The 11,987-nt window shown below is 47.2% G+C and overlaps 1 long non-coding RNA gene across 2 annotated transcripts in view; it reads left to right on the forward strand.

Moving 5' to 3' along the window:
- Nucleotides 1-92, forward strand: part of LOC138287515 (uncharacterized) — a 394,908-nt gene extending 394,816 nt beyond the window's left edge. For both annotated transcript variants that reach the window (XR_011202228.1, XR_011202227.1), the window contains one exon: nt 50-92. This is a non-coding gene — a long non-coding RNA (uncharacterized lncRNA). The remainder of the gene's footprint in view (nt 1-49) is intronic.
- Nucleotides 93-11,987: the final 11,895 nt, after the last annotated feature.

Below are 11,987 nucleotides of genomic sequence, written 5' to 3' on the forward strand. Positions count from 1 at the left end.
TATCTTGCCTTCTAGCAATGTATGTATGTTGTTGTTCTCCCAAAAACAGGTCCAAAATTCCATCCATTTGCACTTGAAGGTTTAATGTTTGTAAGTAGTATTTTCACCTACTCATACCCTACCCATATTTGTGTACATGTTGCAAATGTGTGTTCATCTCTACTATAGTTATTGAAATAGATATGTGTAACACTTTTTAACAACTATTACCTATGGTGTCAGCAGATGACTACAACTACCATGATGGCCAGTTTTTGTATCTGCAAAACAATAGTGGAAGGTAATGTTGCTCTACCTTCCTTTACTTCCATATGAGCACACATTTTAAAAACTTGTGCATTTGACAGCCACCATGTCATGCTAATTTTGAAAATGTCAGTTATGTTCATCAAGCTTGTTACACTGTCTCATAGCTACACAGAATTGATGTAAATGCTCACATAATTCATAGTCTGTTGAATCCAAGATTTCCTACCATGATATGTGGCATGATGAGTAGAAGTAGTATCCACACACAATTTACTTTGCACTGCCCATATGATGAACAATGCCAGTTTTTCTGTTAAGTTGAACTACAGTTTGTCTAATGTTTGTTCTCTTCCAGGGGATCCTCATCAATAGTCATAAACATTGAATATTCCCGCCCTTGTGTGGGGACCCCGGAGCATATATATATAAAATACATACATATTATCATGTGTAAAACAGCAATGCAGGCTATAATCATAAATAGGCTAAAATGCTTTATTTCTATGCAAGTTTTTTTTTTTTTTTTTTATTATAAAATCACAATAGATCATAAATATCTACCTAAGCCCCCAAAAACTGGACTTAGGGAAGTAAACAGCAGTAAATAGCAGAGAAAAATAGAAAAAAACCACATTGAAAAACAATGAAGCATTCTTAGCCAATAGGCTGCATGCAGGTTAACACAGGAGAACCATAAAAACTTTGGCACCGTGCCTTTAAGACCCTGAGCACCTCCAGTATCCCACCATGCCTCAGGGGTGAAGGGAAGGTGACAGTTGGTTCACAGTTAGGTCAGTTCTTTTTTCCGGCTTCTTCTGAGAGGATCCTGGAGCATTGAGCTCTCAGTTTTTCTGAGTTTTTCTTCAGAAAAATCCCTAAAAATAGTGTTTTTCCTGTTTACTCGACAGATAACATCTTTTGTCTGAGTTGGGCAGTCTTTTCTGACAGAAAATGACATCTCTTTTTGTAAAATGTCCTTCTTGTGGGAAGAAGAAAGCCCAGTCAGACCCACACTCTCTGTGTATTGTCTGCCTGCCACAGAGTCACTGTCCTGACACCTGCAAGTATTGTAAGAAGATGTCAAGGAGGACTCTCAAAGACAGAGAGAAAATCAGGCTGCATGGGCTTCAGGAGAGGAAAAAGTCAATAGCCTCTTCACTTCCCAGGCCTCCAACAGAAGGAATGGCCAGATCGACGTCGACAGGTAGGATTGTGCCTGTTTGTTCTCCATCGACGTCATCGTTGCCACCGTCTCACCGGCATAGATCGCCGTCGACGGTGTCCAGACCGACGTCGAGGGACAAAGCGTCGAAGCATGGACAGCACAGGGGTATCTCCGTCGACGGCAGGCCGCCGTTCGGCGTCGAGCCATCTCCGGCGCTCCCGTTCGCCGTCGAGAACGTCTCGCCCCTTGGCGTCGAAGGATAAGACGTCAAAATCGCCACGACGGCATGAACATCCGCCGTCGACCACTCGCCACTCAACGTCGAGGCACACGACGGCGAGTAGGTCCAGATCCCGCGATCGACGCTCAGCGTCGAGACATTCAACGTCAAGACTTTCGACATCAAGACCTTCGACGTCGAGAACAGCCGAGCCATCGCACCTTTCGACGTCGAGGATGCAATCGACGTCGACACAACCTTCAGCTGTGTCACAGGCAGTAGAGCCAGCGGATAAAGCTCCCTCACCGGTGGTCTCTATACGGAGTGCATCATCCCATTCCAGAGCGGGCTCATCGGGGCATGTTTCTCCCATCACTCTATCACCTAGATGGTTAGAGAGCCTGAATAGACCGGCAGCATCCCCGGATTCCCAATACTCTAGGATGTATTCTCCTACTGCCTCATTACCTAGAACGCCATCGCCTACAACTAGAGCAGGACAGGCTCGTTCTGCTCCTCGTCAGCCGACCACAAGACCTGCACACTCTGCTACAGCTTCTCGTAGCAGGTCTCGTTCCCGAAGGAGAACCAGGTCGCGAACACCACACAGAAGATCACCCTCTTGGTCTTCTTCAGGATCGTCTGTTGGGCGCTACTCCCCCACACTGACAGATTCTCCACCTGCTAGGATCTCACCGGTGGATGATATCACCACTTTTAATGAGGTTCTTTTAAGGGGAGCGCAGAAACTAAATATTGAGGTACCGGAGCCGGCCACCTCATCCTCAGTTATCTTTGAGACTCTACAACACAGATCAGTCTCGAGAAAACTGCTGCCACTAGTACCGGGTTTGCTGCAACCTACTATGGACACCTTTCTGACTCCAGCCACTCTCAAGTCTGCCCCGGCTAGGATTCAAAAGAAGTACAAAGCTCCGGAGCAAGATCCTTTATTCCTGCGGAAGGATCCGCCACCGGACTCTGTTATCTTAGCCGCAGCCAGAAAAACAAACTCTGTGGCATCATCTTCCACAGTCCCCCCGGATAAGGAGAGCAGACACCTAGACTCCCTGGGGAGAAAGATGTGCGGTACGGCGGCATCTGCTATGAAGGTCTCCAGCGCCTCAGCACTTCTGGGCAGATATGACCGCTCTCTGTGGGACTCACTCCACAGATTTACAGAGAAGTTGCCCAGGGAAGATAGACAGGACTTCCAGGAAATCTTGCAGGAAGGGGGCCTAGTATCTAACCAGGTCATCAGCGCGGCGGCGGACGGGGCAGATTTGGCTGCGCATGGGTATGCGCACGGAATCTGCGCTAGGAGGTCTTCCTGGCTACGGCTCACTGGTCTGAAACAGGAAGCACAACAACGTATTTTGAACCTCCCATTCAGCGGGAATTCGTTGTTCGGTACCCACGCGGATGAAGAGATGGCCCGAATGAAAACAGAGGTGGATACTATGAGGGCAGTGGGCCTGGAACGTAAGAAAGACTTCAGGCGGAGGTACAGGCCGTACGACAGACGCCCATTCCAGCAGAGGGTTCAAACCCCTCACTGGTCTCAGAGGCCACAGCAACGACAGGGGCGTCCCCTGTTTCAGGCGCGTAGACCCACAAGAGACCGAGGGGCAAGTAGACCTCAACAGTCTACAGCAAAGACACCAACAAAGCAATGAAGCATTGCTTCCCTCAGCACTGTGCACCACTCCGGTGGGGGGGAAGTATTACGCATCATCTTCACGAGTGGCACTCCATCACAAAAGACAAATGGGTGCTCAATATTGTCGAACATGGCTATTCTCTTCTTTTCAAAAGACCTCCTCCACACTTTCCACCAGCAAGATGTTTTCCTTCTCATCTCAGCCTGCTACGCAAGGAAGTTCTTGCACTCCTACAAAAGAAAGCTGTAGAAAAGGTTCCACCGGCACAAAGAGGAAAAGGGGTGTACTCCCGTTACTTTCTGGTGGCGAAAAAGGGTCAACAGGGCATCTTCAGGCCAATTCTGGACTTACGGCTCCTGAACAAGTACATAAGAAAACAGAAGTTCAGGATGCTAGCCCTTCACCAGATTGTTCCGCAACTGCATCAGGGAGACTGGATGTGCTCCATCGACCTACAGGATGCATATTTTCACATCCCAATAGCATCCAAACATCGGAAATTCTTACGTTTCCAAATAGCGTCACAGCACTACCAATTCAGAGTCCTACCATTCGGCCTGAAGTCTGCTCCCCGAGTCTTTTCAAAATGTGTAGCAGTGGTAGCGGCACATCTTCGAAGACAAAAAATATTCGTCTACCCCTACCTGGACGACTGGTTATTGAAGGCTTCCTCTCCGGATCAGGCGAGAAAACATCGAGACATTGTACTAAGAATTTTCGAGTCTCTAGGTCTTCAAATCAACCACAACAAGTCAACCCTGATTCCAACACAAAACCTCCACTACCTGGGAGCTATACTAAACACAGAGCTCCAAAGAGTGTATCCTTCGGAGGAACGACTTTTATCGATCCACAGGAAGTGTCAACAACTATTAAAAGCCGATGCACCTACTGCTCGTCAGGTGACATCGCTTCTGGGCTCCATGGCTTCATGCATCTTCCCGAACGCCAGGCTACACATGAGGCCCCTTCAGGAGGCATTAGAGAACAACTGGAGCCAAAAGACTGGTCGCTGGGACGACAGAGTGCGACTACCAGCAGCGGCTTTTCAATCACTACAATGGTGGATGCACAGACCTCACCTGTCGATAGGTTCTCCGTTTCACCAGACAATTCCAGCCGACACTCTGGTAACGGATGCGTCTCTTCAGGGTTGGGGTGCTCATCTGGGTTCCTTCCAAGCTCAGGGTCTGTGGTCCGACAAGGAAAAGAACTATCACATAAATCTACTGGAGCTCAGAGCGGTCCATCTGGCTCTCAAATCTTTCTCTCCATTGGTTCAGGGGAAATCTCTCCTAATTCAGACAGACAATACAACCACAATGTATTATCTGAACAAACAGGGGGGAACAAGATCACTACCTCTATCTCGAGAGTCCCAAACGATATGGCATTGGCTCCTGGCCAGGGGAATGTCTATCACAGCGGTACACCTGCCAGGTCAGCAAAACGTAGAGGCAGATTTCCTGAGCAGACATCTAGAAGACGCGCACGACTGGGTCCTACACGACGAAGTCGCCGAGGACATCTTCGGTCAATGGGGTCGACCCCAATTGGATCTCTTTGCAGACGAAGTAAACAAAAAATGCCCAGACTTCGCATCCAGGTTCTGCCGTCCGGGATCTCAAGGGAATGCCCTGTTGATCAACTGGTCAGGGATATTTCTCTACGCCTTTCCACCGATTCCCCTCATACCGGCAGTAATCAACAAACTTTACAACTCCAGAACCAGAATGATTCTGATAGCGCCACAATGGCCCCGCCAATTCTGGTGCACGGATCTACTCAACTTATCGGAAAAACCTCACAGGAGGTTGCCGTGCAGACCGGATCTCCTGAGCAGAATGGAAGGCAGAATCCTACATCCCAACCTTCCCTCTCTGAGCTTGACAGCATGGCTCCTGAATTCCTGCAGTATGGGCACCTAGGGCTCTCACAGGAGTGCATGAACATCTTGAAAGAGTCAAAACGACCTTCCACGCGGCGTTCTTACGCTTTTAAGTGGAAGAGATTTTACATCTGGTGCTCTCAACAAGGTATAAACCCCATACGAGCTCAGGAGGATGTCATACTGTCCTACTTGCTTCATCTGGCGAAGTCTGGTCTGCAGGTATCATCTATTAAGGTACATTTGTCGGCAATTACAGCTTATCGTAAGTCGCCTTCTCAGGAATCCTTCTTTACGATACCTGTAGTCAAGGATTTCTTAGAAGGCTTGAAAAAGGTTTTTCCTCCCATTCGGAGACCTTCTCCTCCATGGGAACTGAATGTAGTCCTGTCAAAACTTATGGGCCCTCCCTTTGAACCTATCCACAAGGCCTCTTTACAGCACCTTACGTGGAAGACGGCTTTTTTGGTGGCCATTACTTCAGCGAGGAGGGTCAGCGAAATTCAGGCTCTGTCTTGCAGAGAACCGTACACGGTTTTTCACGATAATAGAGTGGTTCTGCGAACTCACCCATCTTTCCTTCCGAAGGTGGTGTCAGAATTCCATATCAATCAGACTATATCTTTACCGACTTTCTTTCCCAATCCGGAGACTCCGGCTGAGAAAGCATTGCATTCTTTAGACTTGAAAAGAGTGCTGAAATTCTATTTGGACAAAACAAAACCGATTAGACATTCTAACCATTTGTTTCTGAATTATGGTCATTTAAGAACAGGAGAGGCAGCGTCTAAACGAACGATATCAAGATGGATTGTGTCTTGTATTGTTAACACTTACCTTCTGGCTAATAAGCAATTACTGGCTAGGCCAAAAGCGCATTCCACAAGGGGAAAAGCGGCTACTGCTGCCCTCCTTAACAATGTACCAATTTCCGAGATTTGTAAGGCTGCTACATGGAAGTCTGTGCATACCTTTACTAAGCATTACTGTTTAGACTCGGATGCAAGAGCGGATGCCCAGGTGGGGCAGGCCTCTCTTAGAAATCTATTTGCATGAATATGTATTCTTTCCTGCACTTCTTTCAGACAGTCCGCAGAGTCTAGGGATGGGCTTGCTAATCTATTGAATGTTTATGACTATTGATGAGGATCCCCTGGAAGAGAAGGATAAGTTACTTACCTGTAAATCCTAGTTCTCTTCCAGGGGTATCCTCATCAAAGTCATAAACAACCCACCCTCCTCCCCGGACTCAAGTCTCCTAGAAGTGCAGGACAGATTATCTTTCTGATCAGTTACACAGATTGTCACCGTAAAAAAGTACTGACCTAACTGTGAACCAACTGTCACCTTCCCTTCACCCCTGAGGCATGGTGGGATACTGGAGGTGCTCAGGGTCTTAAAGGCACGGTGCCAAAGTTTTTATGGTTCTCCTGTGTTAACCTGCATGCAGCCTATTGGCTAAGAATGCTTCATTGTTTTTCAATGTGGTTTTTTTCTATTTTTCTCTGCTATTTACTGCTGTTTACTTCCCTAAGTCCAGTTTTTGGGGGCTTAGGTAGATATTTATGATCTATTGTGCCCACCCCAAGACCCTGAAAAGTAGGTGTAAAGTGCACCTAAGTTCCCCAGAGAGCACAGAAGTCGTGATAGGGGAATTCTGCAAGGAAGACCAACACCAGCAATGCAACAACGATGGATTTCCGGACGAGAGTACCTGTGGAACAAGGGGACCAAGACCAAGAGTTGCGACAAAGTCGAGATTGGGCAGATGCCCAGGAAATGCCAGCTGAGGGTGCAAAGAAGCTGCCACCGGATGGTAGAAGCTGTGGATTCTGCAAGAACGAAGAGGACCAGGAACTTCCCCTTTGGAGGATGGATGTCCCACGTCGTGAAGAAGCTTGCAGAGGTGTTCCCACGCAGAAAGACCACAAACAAGCCTTGCTAGCTGCAAGGGTCGCGGTTAGGGTTTTTGGATGCTGCTGTGGCCCAGGATGTCGCCAATTGCGTGAGGAGACAGAGGGGGCGCCCAGCAAGATAGGGAGCCCTCACAAAAGCAGGCAGCACCCGCAGCAGTACCGGAACAGGCACTACGAAGAAGAGTGAACCGGAGCTCACCCGAAGTCACAAAAGAAGATCCCACAACGCCGGAGGACAACTCAGGAGGTTGTGCACTGCAGGTTAGAGTGTCGGGGACCCAGGCTTGGCTGTGCACAAAGGAAATGCTGGAAGAGTGCACAGGAGAAGGAGCAGCTGCAAATCACGCGGTACCCAGCAATGCAGTTTATCGTGGGGAGGCAAGGACTTACCTCCACCGAACTTGGACTGTAGAGTCACTGGACTGTGGGAGTCACTTGGACAGAGTTGCTGAGTTCCAGGGACCACGCTCGTCGTGCTGAGAGGGGACCCAGAGGCCGGATCAGCGATACAAGGTTGCAGTAGTCGTCTTTGCTACTTTGTTGCGGTTTTGCAGGCGTCCAGAGCAGATGCAGAGGAGCTCTGATGAGCTCTTGCATTCGTTATCTAAAGAATTCCCCAAAGCAGAGACCCTAAATAGCCAGAAAAGGAGGTTTGGCTACCTAGGAAGGAGGATAGGCTAGCAACACAGGTAGGAGCCTATCAGAAGGAGTCTCTGACGTCACCTGCTGGCACTGGCCACTCAGAGCAGTCCAGTGTGCCAGCAGCACCTCTGTTTCCAAGATGGCAGAGGTCTGGAGCACACTGGAGGAGCTCTGGGCACCTCCCAGGGGAGGTGCAGGTCAGGGGAGTGGTCACTCCCCTTTCCTTTGTCCAGTTTCGCGCCAGAGCAGGGCTGGGGGATCCCTGAACCGGTGTAGACTGGCTTATGCAGAGATGGGCACTATCTGTGCCCATCAAAGCATTTCCAGAGGCTGGGGGAGGCTACTCCTCCCCAGCCCTGACACCTTTTTCCAAAGGGAGAGGGTGTAACACCCTCTCTCTGGGGGAGTCCTTTGTTTTGCCTTCCTGGGCCAAGCCTGGCTGGACCCCAGGAGGGCAGAAACCTGTCTGAGGGGTTGGCAGCAGCTGCAGTGAAACCCCGGGAAAGGTAGTTTGGCAGTACCCGGGTCTGTGTTAGAGACTCGGGGATCATGGAATTGTCTCCCCAATGCCAGAATGGCATTGGGGTGACAATTCCATGATCTTAGACATGTTATATGGCCATGTTCGGAGTTACCATTGTGACGCTATACATAGGTAGTGACCTATGTATAGTGCATGCGTGTAATGGTGTCCCCGCACTCACAAAGTCCGGGGAATTTGCCCTGAACGATGTGGGGGCACCTTGGCTAGTGCCAGAGTGCCCACACACTAAGTAACTTAGCACCCAACCTTTACCAGGTAAAGGTTAGACATATAGGTGACTTTTAAGTTACTTAAGTACAGTGGTAAATGGCTATGAAATAACGTGGACGTTATTTCACTCAGGCTGCAGTGGCAGGTCTGTGTAAGAATTGTCAGAGCTCCCTATGGGTGGCAAAAGAAATGCTGCAGCCCATAGGGATCTCCTGGAACCCCAATACCCTGGGTACCTCAGTACCATATACTGGGGAATTATAAGGATGTTCCAGTATGCCAATGTGAATTGGTGAAATTGGTCACTAGTCTGTTAGTGACAATTTGGAAAGCAAAGAGAGAGCATAACCACTGAGGTTCTGGTTAGCAGAGCCTCAGTGAGACAGTTAGTCATCACACAGGGAACACATACAGGGCACACTTATGAGCACTGGGGCCCTGGCTGGCAGGGTCCCAGTGACACATACAACTAAAACAACATATATACAGTGAAATATGGGGGTAACATGCCAGGCAAGATGTTACTTTCCTACAATCATTTGAGTAAAATTGTATATGTGAATTCATTCATTTTCACTTGTTATTCTGTTTCAGGTTCCTTTACCCTGTCATCTTCATTTGGACATTTCAAACTTATGACTTTTGCAGTGAAATGCTGCTGTTGGATATTACAAAGTGAACATGTGCTGATCCTGGAAAGACACTTGGGATGGACAAATCTTTTACACAGACAACTTGCACTGTGACTGAGTGGGAGTTCTTGAGACTGTATCAGACCTGTCTTCTGTGGGATGTTGCCATCAAGGCAATATGTGCTAATTCACTTGCTCAAACCACATATGTATATCAAGCCACACCATACTGTTCTTCCTTTACATTAGCTAAATCTTCAATTTATGTTCAGTGTAGGTAGCTGTTGATGTGTCTCCTCATAGTTGACAGAATTCATTTTAGCACACCACTGAATGGTGCTTGTGACATTGCACCAGATATTACCACAGTGTCCTGTAATAATCATGTGGCCTCACATTGTATTACGACCACAATGGTGTTATTGATGGCTCCAGTTGTGGTCATGCATCCATGATAGTTTGTCTATTTAATGTAATCCCATGTGATATTTCCTTTCTTCCAAGGTGTCAAGGTCATGGAGGGTCCACCTCTACATGACACAGACTATTGGGGTTATGCATGGTTTGTGAAACACAGCTCTGATTTTGTCTGACTTGTTGCCTACGTATGTATGACACCAGTACATTAGGATTCTGATTTATTTTATTTACATGAAATGGGTAACGCATTACCTTTCTGTCGTATCTAACTTTCATTTAAAAATAATTGTTCAATAGATTTGACAAAATGATGGTGGAAGAGAGACATGAAAAATGAAATGCCACAATAAATGCAACAACAGTTTTGTAGTTTGTGCCCTTATCATTTATTTAAATGACACAAAAGAACTGAAAAGTGTTTCAAACAATAAAACAATGAACACAAAAATAGTCTGTCATGGTGGAAGAAAATATAGTCCAATGTGCAACATGCAACTGTCCTCAAAAAAAGGTAAATGTGGCCCTGAAATAGTTCACAGAGTGAATGCTAGTCACACAATGGAGGAAACTAAGATCTGCGTCTCTTGGAGGAGGTGGTGTAAGGTTTTGCCATCCTCTCCTGGTGGTCCTGATGACTGTCCCCTCAGGGGAGGAGGGGTGGGCACCGGTGCAGGGACTGGGGTAGGAAGAGTATGCTCCTCGTGTAGCAGGGCCTCCCTGTCTGTGGCTGGCATTGGTGTACTTGGTCCAGATCTAGAAGGACCACAGACAGACGCAGATGGTACGGGAAAAGCCCTGCACATGTGGTGATAGATATTGAAAAGCACCCCAGTCAGGGAGCTCATTTTGTCGTTATGTTTGCGGATTTCCAACATAAGCTTCCTCTGCACCTCCTTAATCTCCTGGAGCTCAGTTGTAACCTGGCCCATCAATTCTTGAGACTCTTGTACTGCTCTCAAGACTCGGTCAATGGTGGTCTGGCTGACAATTACGCCAGTGGCCTCACTAAGCTGGCACACAGACTCTCTCCCACGACCTCTATCCCCACTACCCTGTGCCCTGGAAGTAGTGCACCCCATCTCACTGGGTCCTGGCATAACTGGAGGCGGTATTGGTGTTCTATCAATAGCAGCCAGGTCTGGAGGGCACAAGATTGGTGTGAAGTTCCTCTGTAAACAGGAAGTGAACAAATTCATAGATGGAGATGTGGTTGCAGCTGGGGTGGGAGGTGTAGGTGTGGGCCGAGTGCGACTCACTGGAGCTGTCTGCCCAGAAAGACCAGATGAATCAGGCTGCCCCATTCATCTGGACTTGCAGGAGTGAAGCCTTCACTGAAGGATTGATCCTGGTCTGAAGTGGAAGTGTCTTGAGTGGTAGACGGTAGTCCACTGGCCCGGGTGTTGGACCTGAGAAGAACGCAGACAATATGATATTAAAGTCTGTTTTGTACCTCATATGTGTCTTTAGCTACAAATGGAGCAACCTAAAAAAGTAAAATCAGACTATTAGACTGATTAGGCCTTTGTGTGATTTTCATTGTTTTACACATGCAGGTTGATTTACACAGAAACAGTCTACAGTGATGATGTTGTAGAGATGTCCTGAAATCTAAATTCAGTTTCTGAACTGTGCAATACATATACCATTCAATCCAGCACAGTGGTGAGCAGATTAGAGTCCTAAACCATTCCAAGGTCTAGCAGGCTAGGATAAGTTACTTACCTGTAAATCCTAGTTCTCTTCCAGGGGATCCTCATCAATAGTCATAAACATTGAATATTCCCGCCCTTGTGCGGGGACCCCGGAGCATATATATATAAAATACATACATATTATCATGTGTAAAACAGCAATGCAGGCTATAATCATAAATAGGCTAAAATGCTTTATTTCTATGAAGTTTTTTTTTTTTTTTTTTTTTTTTATATTATAAAATTACAATAGAGAATAAATATCTACCCAAGCCCCCAAAACTGGGCTTAGGGAAGTAAGCAGCAGTAAACACTAGAGAAAAAGAGAAAAAACTACATTGAAAAAGAATGGAGCATTCTTAGCCAATAGGCTGCATGCAGGTTAACACAGGAGAACCATAAAAACTTTGGCACCGTGCCTTTAAGACCCTGAGCACCTCCAGTATCCCACCATGCCTCAGGGGTGAAGGAAAGGTGACAGTTGGTTCACAGTTAGGTCAGTTCTTTTTTCCGGCTTCTTCTGAGAGGATCCTGGAGCATTGAGCTCTCAGTTTTTCTGAGTTTTTTTCTCAGAAAAATACTTTAAAAAGCGTTTTGTCCTGTTTCATTCGACAGATAACATCTTTGTCTGTGTTTGGCAGTTTTTACCTGACAGAAAAATGCCTTCACTTCTTGTCAAATGCCCTTCTTGTGGGAAGAAGAAGGCCCAGTCAGACCCACACTCTCTTTGTATTGTGTGCCTGCCTCAG

The sequence above is a fragment of the Pleurodeles waltl genome, chromosome 4_1 (genome assembly GCF_031143425.1).
Source record: "Pleurodeles waltl isolate 20211129_DDA chromosome 4_1, aPleWal1.hap1.20221129, whole genome shotgun sequence".
NCBI classification, from domain to species: domain Eukaryota; kingdom Metazoa; phylum Chordata; class Amphibia; order Caudata; family Salamandridae; genus Pleurodeles; species Pleurodeles waltl.